This window comes from Mustela erminea, chromosome 3 (genome assembly GCF_009829155.1).
Source record: "Mustela erminea isolate mMusErm1 chromosome 3, mMusErm1.Pri, whole genome shotgun sequence".
Taxonomy (NCBI): domain Eukaryota; kingdom Metazoa; phylum Chordata; class Mammalia; order Carnivora; family Mustelidae; genus Mustela; species Mustela erminea.
Genome location: NC_045616.1, coordinates 7,568,961 through 7,582,648, shown reverse-complemented (window position 1 = coordinate 7,582,648; position 13,688 = coordinate 7,568,961). Strand labels below are relative to the sequence as shown.

The 13,688-nt window shown below is 36.7% G+C and overlaps 2 pseudogenes; both read right to left on the bottom strand.

Moving 5' to 3' along the window:
- Positions 1 to 1,924: 1,924 nt before the first annotated feature.
- On the bottom strand, positions 1,925 to 2,012 carry LOC116587305 (annotated as a pseudogene).
- A 7,021-nt stretch (positions 2,013 to 9,033) lies between these two features.
- On the bottom strand, positions 9,034 to 9,786 carry LOC116585784 (annotated as a pseudogene).
- Positions 9,787 to 13,688: the final 3,902 nt, after the last annotated feature.

Genomic DNA, 13,688 nt, shown 5'->3' with positions numbered 1-13,688 from the left:
TTTGTCTTTCCTTCTGTCACAGACTTCTTGAAATATATATTTTCTTGAGTCTTAATGTGTTCCTGGCTCTGAAAATTATTGTAGTGATGGTGTTAAGGAGTCCACCATTAGGTTTGAGTGTACTATCTTCAATACTATTATTTGGGGTACTATGTTTTTTTTTAATTTATTCATTCACTTATTTATCTGAGAGAGAGAGAGAGAGGAGGAGCAGAGGGAGAGAGATAAGCAAGTTCCTCAGTGAGCCCAGAGCCCCACATGTGGCTCTAGTTTGTGACTTTCAGATCATGACCTGAGCTGAAATCAAGAGTCAGATGCTTAACTGACTGAGTTACCCAGTTGCCCCTATGTATTAGTTCTTATCACCAAGAATAGCCCACCCTCATTGCGTATATAAGATAATCTCCTTTTGAATCTTCTTTGAAATTTACCAGAAGAGAAAATGAATGCTAACATAAGTACTCAAACCTAACCTAGTCTCTCCCACCCATTTTACCATGAGTTGAAGAAGGAGAAGTGTAGAAAGGCAAGGAGCTGGCACTTGGATGTTGAGACTGGGTTGGAAAGAGGCAGATTTTCTTCAGAGGGCCTGGCATTTAGTTGAATGAGGGATAGATAAGATTAACTTGAATTCAGCCATAACAGCAATAATTTGCTGACACTGAAGGGAGCTTCCTGTGATTTATTCTCTTGGATCCTCTGAGACCCAGGCTATGTCACATAGGTAATTAGTTCAAGGGCTAAGTTTGTACACAAGAGGGATTTCTACTCCTTCTAATTTATTGTCTTCAGAATATCTTCCCCCTGGAGAATATGCCTCAGTGAATTGAGGGAAAGACCATGAAAGAATAAAATTGTCCTAGAAGAGGACAGAAATAAAGTTTCTGGCCACCTTAGTTTATTTCTCTGGGCTGCCTAGGAAAGATGTGCAGAGGTGCAAACTGATGCCAATCATAGCAGACTTTTCTGTTATAAAACTTTACATGTGTGATTCAGTATATATTAAACATAAACTCATCACTTCAATAGAAAGTTGGGTATCTCTCAATTTTAGGTGAACATTTATATTTTCTTGCCATAGGGAAACTTTATGGCATCTTTATGAAATACCGTATTTTACAATACTGTTTTTCTTAAAATTTTTTTTCTACAGTATAAAACCATGATTTCATTCCATTTTACCCACTGGAATCATTACCATTCAGAAATCTTCAGAGATGATAAATATGACTGGCTTTGTTTTTGAACACCTTACTGATTGAAGAGATTTCCCACACCATGGGATGCTGGTCATGAGCTCGTGCAAACCCAGGTTGGAGAGAATTGTCACAAATTTTCATACTTGAACCTTAACCCATATGGAAGAAGTATTTACCAATCTCCTTCTATATTCACCTTATTTCATTGAAAAATAACCCAGATTTTGTTCACAAAAGAGGCCATTCTTCATGTCTTATAGATCAACAGCATCTTTCTAGCATTCTCTGGATCACACTCAGTGGTTGGTTGTAAAGAGTACAGACAACTAAAATTTTACATATGGAGGAATCTGTGTTTCTACCAGGGTATCAGTCATGACAGCTTTAGGAAGAAGGAATGAAAAAATAGTATTTGCAAACATGTTGTTTGAGGCAAAAGAACAAAATAAAGCTGCTAGTGAAATGTATCCTCTTCATATTGAAGTTAGAAACCTTTGAGTAAAAGAGTAAATTCTTCATTTTTTTTCAACAGTCTGCTGGATTTGCCAATTATCTTTCAGTAAAATCTTCCTCAGTTTTACTATTAAGCTTTTGTAGAATCAAAGCCCCTCTGTATCCTGAAAACATTAATACTACTGAAGGTAATGTTTTCCCATTTCAGAAAGAGATGCAAGCTTGCTTCCAGAATTATTAAAGGACAAACATTTTTCTGCTCTGCTGTAGGTTGCATATTATACACATGCATTATTTTATTTAGAATTTTTAAATAATCAGGGAACAAACTATAGAAATGATCCCTGAAAGTATGTGCTTTGGTGAATGCTGTGAAATGTGTAAACCTGGTGATTCACAGACCTGTACCCCTGGGGATAAAAATATATGTTTATAAAAAAAATAAAAAAATTAATAAAAAAATAATCAAAAAAAAATAATCAGGGAACAGAATGTTTTGCCAAGTTGTATTCTTCTAGGAATTTAGACATTTCTTCTTGTTTATCCCATTAGCTGGTATATACAGTTGTTCAAAATCATTTCTTATGATCCTACGTATTTCTGTGATATCAGTTGTAATATACCCACTTTCATTTCTGGTTTTATGATTTTTCTCTCTTCATTAAAATTTAGATATTATTGATATATAATATCATTTTCAGGTATACAACACAATAATTTGTTATTTGCATGTATTGTGTCCCGTCCATGTTGCTACAAATGTTTGGTATTCATCTTTTCTGATGGAGGCATAATACTCCATAGTGCATGTATTGTGAAATGATGACTGGAATAAATCTAGTTAACATCCATCACCACAGTATATATTTTTTTTCTTGTGAATGAAAACTTTTAAGATTTACTCTTTTAGTAATATCCAAATACACAGTACAGTATTATTACCTAGATTCATCATGCTGTCCACTGTATCTCTATGACTAACTTATTTTATAAGTAAAGTTTATACTTTTTCACCTATTTTACATATCATCCCCTCTTGCCTCTGAAAACCAGCAATCTGTTCTCTGTCATTTTATTTTGTTTTAGATTCCACAAACAAGTAAGACCATAAGGTATTTATCTTTCTCTGTCTAACTTATTTCACTTAGCATAATGTCCTCAAGGTCCATGAGGCAATATTGTTGTTGTGAATGGCAATATTATATTTTTTATAATGACTAAATGGTATTCCATTGTGTATATATGCCACATTTTCTTTATCCATTAATCCATTCATGGACACTTAGGCTGTTAGCATATCTTGGTTATTATAAATTATACTGCTTTGATCATAGATATGAATTTACATTTTTTCAGTTAGTGTTCTCATTTTCTCCAAATAAATAACAAGAAGTAGAACTGCTAGATCAAAAGATAGTTTTATTTTTCAATTTTTTGAGAAACTTACAAACTGTTTTCCAGAGTGGCTTCACCAACTTGCATTCTCACCAACAGTTTAAGAGTTTTTTCTCTGCCTATTCTCCAACATCCGTTTTGTCCTGCGCTGTTAGTTTTAGCCATTCTGTGACTAAGCGTCACCTGAAAAAATATTCAATATCATTATCCATCAGGGGAATTCAAACCAAAACCACATTGCGAGACTACCTTACACCAGTTAGAATACAAAATTTAACAAAGCAGGAAACAAGAAATGTTGGAGAGGATGTGAAGAAAGGGGAACCCTCTTACACTGTTGATGGGAATGCAAGGTGGTACAGTCACTTTGGAAAACAGTTTGGAGGTTCCTCAAAAAGTTAAAATTGGACTACCCTAATACTCAGCAATTGCACTACTGGATATTTGCCACAGAGATACAGAGGTAGTGAAAAGAAGGAGCATACACACCCCGATGTTCATAGCAGCAACATCCTCAATACCAAACTGTGAAAAGAGCTGAATAGGCTCTCTTTTCATCGTTAATGATTTCTCTTGCTTCGCAGAAACGTTTAGTTTGATGTAGTCTCACTTTTTGCTTTTGGTGTCAAATCCCAAAAAAATCATGGCCAAGACTGATGTCAAGCAGATTACCTCATGATTCTTCTAGAAGTTTTATGATTTCAGGTCTTATGTTAAAATTTTGATCCACTCTGTGTTAATTTTTATGTATGGTGTAAGATTGTGGTCCAGTTCATTCTTCTGCATGTGGCTGTCCAATTTTCCCAGCACCATTTGTTGAAGAGATTGTCCTTTTCCCATTGGATATTCTTGGCTATTTTTTTTTCAAAATTGACTGTATAAATTTGGGTTTATTCTGGGCTCTATGTTCTCTCCCATTGATTTATGTGTTTATTTTTAAGCCAAATCTATAGTTTTTTAATTATTACTATAGTTTGTAATATAGTTTGAAATTAGCAAGCATGAAGCCTCCAACTTCATTCTTTATCTCAAGATCATTTTGGCTATTTGGGGTCTTTTATGGTTTCATAAAAATTTTAGGATTATTCTCTTTTTGTACTGAGCCTTCCTTTTTTATGTTACTCAAGGTAAATGTTTGTCAACTTTGTTTTATCTATTTTTTTAAGATATTATTTATTTGACAGACAGAGATCACAAGTAGGCAGAGAGGCAGGCAGAGAGAGAGGCGGAAGCAGGCTCCCTGCAGAGCAGAAAGCCTGATGCAGGGCTTGATCCCAGGGACCTGGGATCATGACCTGAGCCGAAGGCAAAGGCTTAACTTACTGAGCCACCCAGGGGCTCCAATTTTGTTTTATCTTTTGCAAAAGCAGGCCTTAGTGTCATTCATTTGTGTTTTATATTGTTTTTCTGCTATTTTTTTCTTTTTCTGCTCTGATCTATGTTATTTCCTTTATTCTGCTAAATTTGAGCTTAGTTTCTTCTTCTTTTTTCAGTTTCATAAAGAGTAAATTCAGTTACTAATATTACTAATTCACTTCTTTTCATTTTAGCTTGTAGAACTCCTTTCAGCATTTCTTATAAGAAAAGTCTAATGATAATGAATTCTTTTCCACCTTTGCTTTCTGGGAATGCCTTTATTGTTTGTGGGTTTTTTTTTTTTTTTCCCTTTCGGAAAGATAAATTGTCAGGGTATTCTATGCTAGTTTTTTGTTTGTTTGTTTGTTTGTTTTGTTTTCCTTTCGGAAAGATAAATTGTCAGGGTATTCTATGCTAGTTTTTTTTTTCTTCCTTCTAACAATTTGAATGTGTTGTCTCATTCTCTGCCTTGTAAGAAACCTGCTGAGAACTCTGATGGTAAGTCGAGGTCTGTTTTAACATTCTCTCCTTGTCTTTGATTTTTGACAGTTCCCCTTTCTCCACATCCTCTCTAACACACATTGTTTCCTGACTTGCTAATCTTGGCGATTCTAACTGGTGTAAGGTGATATTTCAATGTGGTATTGATTTGAATCTCCCTGATGGCCAGTGATGATGAATATTTTTGATGTGTCTGTTAGCCATTTATATGTCTTATGCTGTGTCCTGAAGAAGATAAGATTGTTTTGATATAAAATAATTAGTGATCTATAATTTTATGAGCTTAGAGGTCCAATTTGTCTCCAGGCTTGGGAAGTTTTCAGCCACTATTTCTATCTTTATTATTTATTTATTTATTTAAATTTTTTAAATGTTTTTTCAGTGTTCCATAATTCATTGTTTATGTACCACACCCAGTGCTCCATGCAATATGTACCCTCCATAATACCCACCACCAGGATTACCAAACCTCCTACCCCTCTCCCCTCCAAAACCCTCAGATTGTTTCTCAGAGTCCACAGTCTCTCATGGTTCATCTCCCCCTCCAATTTCCCCCAACTCCCTTCTTCTCTCCATCTCCCCATATCCTCCATGTTATTCCTTATGCTCCACAAATAAGTGAATCCATATGATAATTGACTCTCTCTGCTTGAATTATTTCACTCAACATAATCTCTTCCAGTCCTATCCATATTGGTACAAAAGTTGGGTATTCATCTTTTCTGATGGAGATATACTCCATAGTATATATGGACCACATCTTCCTTATTCATTTATCCATTGAAGGACATCTTGGTTCTTTCCATAGTTTGGTGACCATGGCCATTGCTGCTATGAACATTGGAGTACAGATGGCCCTTCTTTTCACTACATCTGTATCTTTGGGGTAAATACCCAGTAGTACAATTACAGGGTCATAGGGAAGCTCTATTTTTAATTTCTTGAGGAATCTCCCCACTGTTTCCCAAAGTGGCTGCATCAACTTGCACTCCCACCAACAGTGTAAGAGGGTTCCCCTTTCTCCACATCCTCTCTAACACACATTGTTTCTTGACTTGCTAATTTTGGCCATTCTAACTGGTGTAAGGTGGTATTTCAATGTGGTTTTGATTTGAATCTCCCTGATAGCCAGTGATGATGAACATTTTTTCATGTGTCTGTTAGCCATTTATATGTCTTCATTGGAGAAGTGTTTGTTCATGATTTCTGCCCATTTTTTGACATGGTTATCTGTTTTGTGTGTGTTGAGTTTAAGGAGTTCTTTATAGATCCTGGATATCAGCCCTTTGTCTGTATTGTTATTTGTGACTATTCTTCCATTCTGTGGGTTGCCTCTTTGTTTTGTTGACTGTTTTCTTTGATGTGCAGAAGCTTTTGATCTTGATGAAGTCCCAAAAATTCATTTTCACTTTTGTTTCCTTTGCCTTTGAAGAAATATCTTGAAAGAAGTTGCTGTGGCCAATGTCCTATTAGAAGTCCTAGCAACAGCAATCAGACAAGAAGGAGAAATAAAAGGTATTCAAATTGGTAATGAAGAAATAAAACTCTCTCTTCACAGATGAAATGATACTTTATCTGGAAAACCAAAAAGACTCCACCCCCAAACTACTACAACTCATACAGCAATTCAGTAACATGGCAGGATACAAAATCAATTTCAGAAATCAGTTGTTTCTTATACAATAAAAATGAAAATACAGAAAGGGAAATTGGAGAATCAATTCAATTTATTATAACAGCAAGAGCTATAAGATACCTGGGAATAAACCTAACCAAAGAGGTACAGATCTGTACTCGAGGTACTACAGTACACTCATGAAAGAAATTGAAGAAGACACAAAAAGATGGAAGACCATTCCATGCTCATGGACTGGAAGAATAAACATTGTTAAAATGTCTATACTGCCTAGAGCAATCTATAATTTCAATGCCATTCCAATAAAAATTCCATAGGCATTTTTCAAAGAGCTGGAGCAAACAATTTTAGGATTCTAAAATTCGTATGGAATCTGAAGAGACTCTGAATTGATAAGGAAATGTTGAAAAAGAAAAACAAAACTGGTGGCATCACATTGCCTGATTTCAAGATTTTCTACAAAGCTGTGATCACCAAGACAGCATAGTACTGGCACAAAAACAGACACATAGACCAGTGGAACAGAGTAGAGAGCCAAGATATGGACCCTCAACTCTATGGTCAAATAATCTTCGACAGAGCAGGAAAAAATATCCAGTGGAAAAAAGACAGTCTCTTCAATCAATGGTGCTCAGAAAATTTGGACAGCTATGTGTAGAAGAATGAAACTCAACCATTCTCTTACACTGTACACAAAGATAAACTTGAAATTGGAAAAAGACCTCAACATGAGGCAGGAATCCAACAGAATCCTAGAGGAGAACACAGGCAGTTATGTCTTCTTTCTTTATTTTTTAGCAATTTTATTTATTTATTCATGAGAGGCAGAGAGAGAGAGGCAGAGGGAGAGAGAAGCAGGTTCCTGTATGAGCAGGGAGCCCAATGCGGGACTTGATCCCAGGACTCCAGGATCATGACCTGAGCTAAAGGCAGATCTTAATTAACTGAGCCACCCAGGCACCCAACCACTATTTGTTTAAACAATTTTTAAATTTTTTTAAAATTTTGTTTTATTTTTTCAGTGCTCCAAGATTCATTGTTTATGCACTATATCCAGTGCTTCATGCAATACATGCGCTCCTTAATACCCACCACCAGGCTCCCCTAACTCCCCACTCTTCTCCCCTACAAAACCCTCAGTTTGTTTCTGAGTCCACAGTCTCTCGTGGTTCATTTCCCCCTCCAATATCCCCCAATTCAGTTTTCCTTCCCTTCTCCTAATGTCCTCCATGTTATTCCTTATGCTGCACAAGTAAGTGAAACCATATGATCATGGACTCTCTCTGCTTGACTTCTTTCACTCAACATAATCTCCAGTCCTGCCAATGTTGATATAAAATTTTTGCTCCCTTCTCTCACTCCTCCTTTTGGAACTCCAGTGATTCTGGTATTGGTTCTTTTGATGGTATCTCATAGATTACATACACTTTGCTCTTTTTCATTATTTTTTTCTCATTCTCTTATGACTGGGCTATTTCTAAGTTTTATCCTCTAACTCACTGATTCTGTCTTCTACCTGATGTTGTCTGTTGTTGATGCTTTCTATTCCATTCTTCATTTTATTCACTGAATTCTTTAGTTCCAGGATTTCTGTTTGTTGTTTGTTTTTAATTATTTCTTTCTCTTCATTATGTTTCTTTTAGCTTGTGTATTGTTTTGCTGATTTTGTTGACTTATATGTTAGTGTTCTCTTGTAGCTCACAGTTTCCTCTGAACAACTATACAACAATTTTGAATTCGTTATTATTTAGATATAAACTATATACATAGTTTATACATTTACATAATCTATTTATTTTTCTGCCCAATGCAGAGCTTGAACTCATGCCCCGAGATCAAGAGTTACATGCTCTACTAACTGAGCCAGTCAGGTTCCCCAGCAGGACTTTATTTTTTGTGTTTGATTATTGCATTATTATTATCAATTTTTGGTGATGTTATATTTTCTTGATTCTTCATGTTTTTGGAGTGTTTCTTTTCCCTTAAATTACATATGGTTTTTGGTTTTGTTTTTATTTATATATTTCTTAAAATTATTTTTTATTATATTATGTTAGTCACCATGCAGTAGGTCATTAGGTTTTTTTAAATTTTTAATTTTTTAAATTTATTTTCAATGTACCAGAATTCATTGTTTATGCACCACACCCAGTGCTCCATGCAATACATACCTTCCATAATACCCACCACCATGCTCACCCAACTTCCCACCCCCTGCCCCTTCGAAACCCTCAGATTGTTTTTGAGAGTCTATAGTCTCTCATGGTTCATCTCCCCCTCCAGTTTACCTCAACTCCCTTTCCCTCTCCATCTCCCCATATCCTTTGTGTTATTTCTTATGCTCCATTAATACGTGAAACCACAGGTCATTAGTTTTTGTTGTAGTATTCCAAGATTCATTGTTGGCTTTTGTTTTGTTTTGTTTTGTTTTTAACAAGCTTTAGATCACTTTATTTTTATTGTGTAAAATGACATGGTGGCCACAGATGAAGCTTAGGTTCTCTGTAGAGAGATTCTGCTGTAGGTCTTCAGAAGATGGTCAATGATATCCTGATAGAGAGACTTGGTAAACACTATCCTTGCAGAAGTCAAGAGTGGGATAACTGCAGGTCTTGAAGATCGTATCCAAAGTAGAATTGGCAAAGTTGCCCAGAGTGCCAGTTCAGCCTCTGGCCAGGTGTAACAGTCATCAATTTCAGCCATCATCATTAGCTTCTTGGGCATAGGGGCTGAGACAATGCCAGTACCTCTGGGAGCAGGGATGAGATACAGTAACACAGACCTACAACAGCCTTGTACACAACACTGCAGGGCTTGCAGATCTTGTTCCCCCAGTAGGTCAGCCACACAGGATAATGGAAACCTTGGCCAGGAGATGGCCCCACGGATGGCAGTGGCTAACTCCTTGGAGACTTGACACCCAGACTGATGTGTCCATTGTCATCTTTGATGGCAACAAATGCCTTGAACCTGGTCCACTGGCCACCATGGGTCTGCTTTTGCACCAGCAGAATCTTCAAAACCTCATCCTTGAGGGATGCTCCCAGAGAGAATTCAATGATCTCAGATTCCTTGATGGGCAGGGAGATAAGATATATCTCCTCCAGGACTTGTTCTTCATGTCCTTGACCAGGTGACCTTGGTGAGGGAGATCCACTCCTCATTCTTGGCCTTGCTTCCACAAACTCTGCTGTCTTGGCCCCTGACCCTGGATGCCACTGCCAAAGCCTCCTTGAAAGCCTCCATGGCCTCGCATTCCAGGGCCCTCTGACTCTGCGCAGTCTGGCAACACCAGCGTCATATGCCATTTGGTGTTTTCTCAGAGAAGTTCTTTGGAGATTTGTATTGTTCCTTGTACACTTGACTTAGCAGTCATCTCCTCTAATTTTTACTAGCTGCCTTCATGTGAGAAATATTTTGTTGGTCCTACTGATATTTGGGATTTTCTGTAACTTTGTGCAGAGTCATCTGCTCCATACTTCCTATTTCCTTTTGTGGCATGATTCTTAAGCTTTTATGTCTTCTCTCAATCTTCTATCTCAGCAGGATGGCTGCTGGAACGTTCTTTTTGGTTTTCCCAAAGGTGGTGCTATAGGTCAATATTGTGGCTTGTCCCTTGCTCTCAGCCCTGGCTTGTTTCCTGCATGGACTTCTGTCTAGCCAACCTTACTCTTATTGCCATTCTCAGAAGCTGGTTGCAGAGTGGGCAGAGGTGTGGGTCTGGTGCTCAGGACATTAGGGGTGTTTTTGAAAAATTGGGAAGAATCCTTGGGTGAGGTTTTTCTAGCAGCTTATGGATAGGCTTCCTGCTGAAGCCTAGAATGCAGCCAGCAGGACCCACATCAGTTTAATGCCCTCTTAATGTTCTGATACTCTTATCTGCATGGTTCCTGATCTGTCTATTCCCAGCCCTCATTTTTACACTGGTTACTGTGGGGGACAGATGCCTTTCTTCAGCATTGTTCCACATAGCTGTTCAAGTGGGTACTTGCTCATTGTTATCCCTTCCCCACTGTGGGAGGGTTCCTGGTCTCTTCTTTGTTCACACTATACAACCAAGGTTGGGTTTGTGGAGTAATACTTGCAAAGTTCCTCTTACCAACTCTAAATTCAAGTTCTCATGGCTTTTGCTCTCTTGGAGTATTGGAACTTCTCTAGAAACCTGAAATTCTATAAATTCTCACTCATCCATGGTTATCTGTCCAATTGAGTGTTTCACAGGTGACGTGGCTGAAAATGTTGGGTAGGTTTGCAGTTACACTGTCTACTCCCAGATCTGTCTCCCTTTTACCTGATTCACAAGGGATGAGACTCCTCTTGGGTCCCTGGCCTATGAGGCTAGATCCCACAACTCCCACACAGGCATTTTTGTTCATAAATATCCAACTTTTGATGTTAATGGTGGACAAAACAAGGAACATCTTATACCAACATGATCCTACAAGACAATATTGTTAATTGTAGTCATCATGCTGAATATTTGATCTCCAGAACTTATTCATCTTGTAATTAAAACTGTACCTTTTGACCAACATTTCACTATTTCTTCCTCCCCCCTGTCAAATATCATTTTATCCTCTGCTTCTATATACTGTATTATTTTAGATTCCACATATAAGTGAGGTAATGCAATATATGTTTTACTGTGTCTGGATTATTTCACTTAGCATGACATGTTCTATGTTGTAACATCCATGTTGTTACAATTGGCAGGATTTCCCTTTATTTTAAGGCCATATAATATTCCACTGTGTATGTTTTTTTTAATTTAATTTTTTTGAATTTAATGTAATTTTTTCAGTATTCCAAGATTCATTGTTTATGCATCACACCCAGTGCTCCATGCAATACAGGCCCTCCTTAATACCCACCACCAGGCTCTCCTAATCCCCAATCCCCACCCCCCAAACCCTCAGTTTGTTTCTTAGAGTCCACAGTCTCTCATGGTTCTTCTTCCCCTCTGATTTCCCACAACTCACTTATCCTCTCCTTCACCCAATGTCTTCTGTGTCATTCCTTATGCTCCACCAGTAAGTGAAACCATGTGATAATCAACTCTCTGCTCGACTCATTTCACATAGCATAATCTCTTCCAGTCCCATCCACGTTGATACAAAATTTGAGTATTCATCCTTTCTGATGGAGGCATAATATTCCATTGTATATTTGGACCATATCTTTATTAATTTATCTGTTGAAGGGCATCTTGTCTCTTTTCACAGTTTGGAGATGGTGGCCATTGTTTCTATGAACACTGGGGTTCAGGTTGCCCTTCTTTTCAATGCATCTGTATTTTGGGGGTAAATACTTAGTTCCACTGTGTACGTTAATCACATTTCCTTTCTTAATTTATTCACTGGGTGGTTTCTATACCTTAGTTACCATGAGTAATTTTACAATGAGCATAAGATTGAAGATATTTCTTCCACGTAATGATCTTATTTTCTTTAGATATGTACTCAATTCAGTTAAATTTATGAATCATATGATAGTTGTATTTTTAGTTTTTTGAGGAAGCTTCATACTGTTTTCTATTTTTCTAAGTTTTTATTTAAATTTCCAGTTAGTTAATGTTCAGTGTAATATTAGTTTCAGGTGTAGAATTTAGTGATTGAATACTTTCATACAACACTGAATTCTCATCACAACAGGTGCACTCCTTAATCCTCATTACCAATTTAACCCATCCCTCTACCAACCTCCCCTCTTTGTGACTTTGAGTTTGTCCTCTATAGTTCAGAAGCTGTTTCTAAACTTTTTAGTGTTTTCCATAATGACTGTACCAATTTAGCAACCCACCAACTGTGCAAGGATTTTCTGTGCTGTCTTTTCTCCACAGCCTAGTTAATGCATGTTATCCCTTATAATCTCTATAGTATCCATCCAAATAGTTGTGAGGTAATATTTCATTGTGCTTTTTATATGTATTTTGATGATTAGTGATGTTTAATATCTTTTTGTGTGCCTGTTTGCCATTTGTATGTCTTCTTTTGGTATGAGGGCAATGCTGGCCTCATAAAAATTAGTTTAGAATACTGTTATGCTGAAAATAAATTAAAAAATAAATTAAAAAATATTAGTTTAGAAGTGCTCCCTATTTTGTTTTGGGGAAAAGTTTAAGAAAACTTGGTGCAAATAAACCTTTGAATGTTTGGAAGTATTCATCTGGGAACTCATCTGGTCCTTGGATTTTCTTTTTGGAAGGTTTTTGATTACTGAATCTATTGCTTTCATTACTGATCTATTCAAGCTTTCCATTTCTTCTTGATTCAGTCTTAGTGGAGTGTGTGCTTCTAATAATTTATTATTTTTCTTCTAGGCCATTGATTTTTGGGGCTTATAGTTGTTCACAATTATGTGTTTTAATCTTTTTTAAAAATTCTGAACCTTTCAAAATAACGTATCCTCTTTCATTTCTGATTTTATTTATTTGCACCTTTTGTCTTTTTTCCTTTGTTAATATATTATTTTTATTTTCTATTTGATATATTCCTTCTATAATATTTATTATTTCCTTTCTTTCTAGTAACTCTGGGTTTAGTTCTTCTTTTTCTAGTATCATTAACCATGAAGTTTTAACTATGAAGTTTTTTTAACTATGAAGTTTTTGTTTATTCGAGATCTTTATATATATATATATATATATATGTATATATATATATATAATATATATATATATATAATTGCAATGAACTTTCCTCTTAGAACTGCTTTTGTTCATCTGGTAAGTTTTGGCATGTTGTCTGTATCAGTCAGTTTGGGCTGCTATAACAAAATGCCAGAGACGGGGTAACTTATAAGACACACATTTACTTCTCACACTTCTGACTGTTGGAAGTCTGAGGTCATCATGCCAGCATGGGTTGATTGAGGGCACTCTTCTGGCTGCAGACTTCTCATTGTGCCCTCACATGGCAGAAAGGACTGGGGAGCTCTATGGGGTCTCCTGTTTGTGGAGATTCCACTATCATGAGCTAACATCTCCCAACATCTACACCTCCTAATATCATCATGTTGTGGGGACAGGAATTCAACATATGAATTGTGGAGGAACACACTGGCTAAACTGGAAAATAAACTCAAAATGGATGAAATTCCTAAATGTGAGATAGGAAACCATCAAAATCCTGGAGGTGAGCACAGACAGC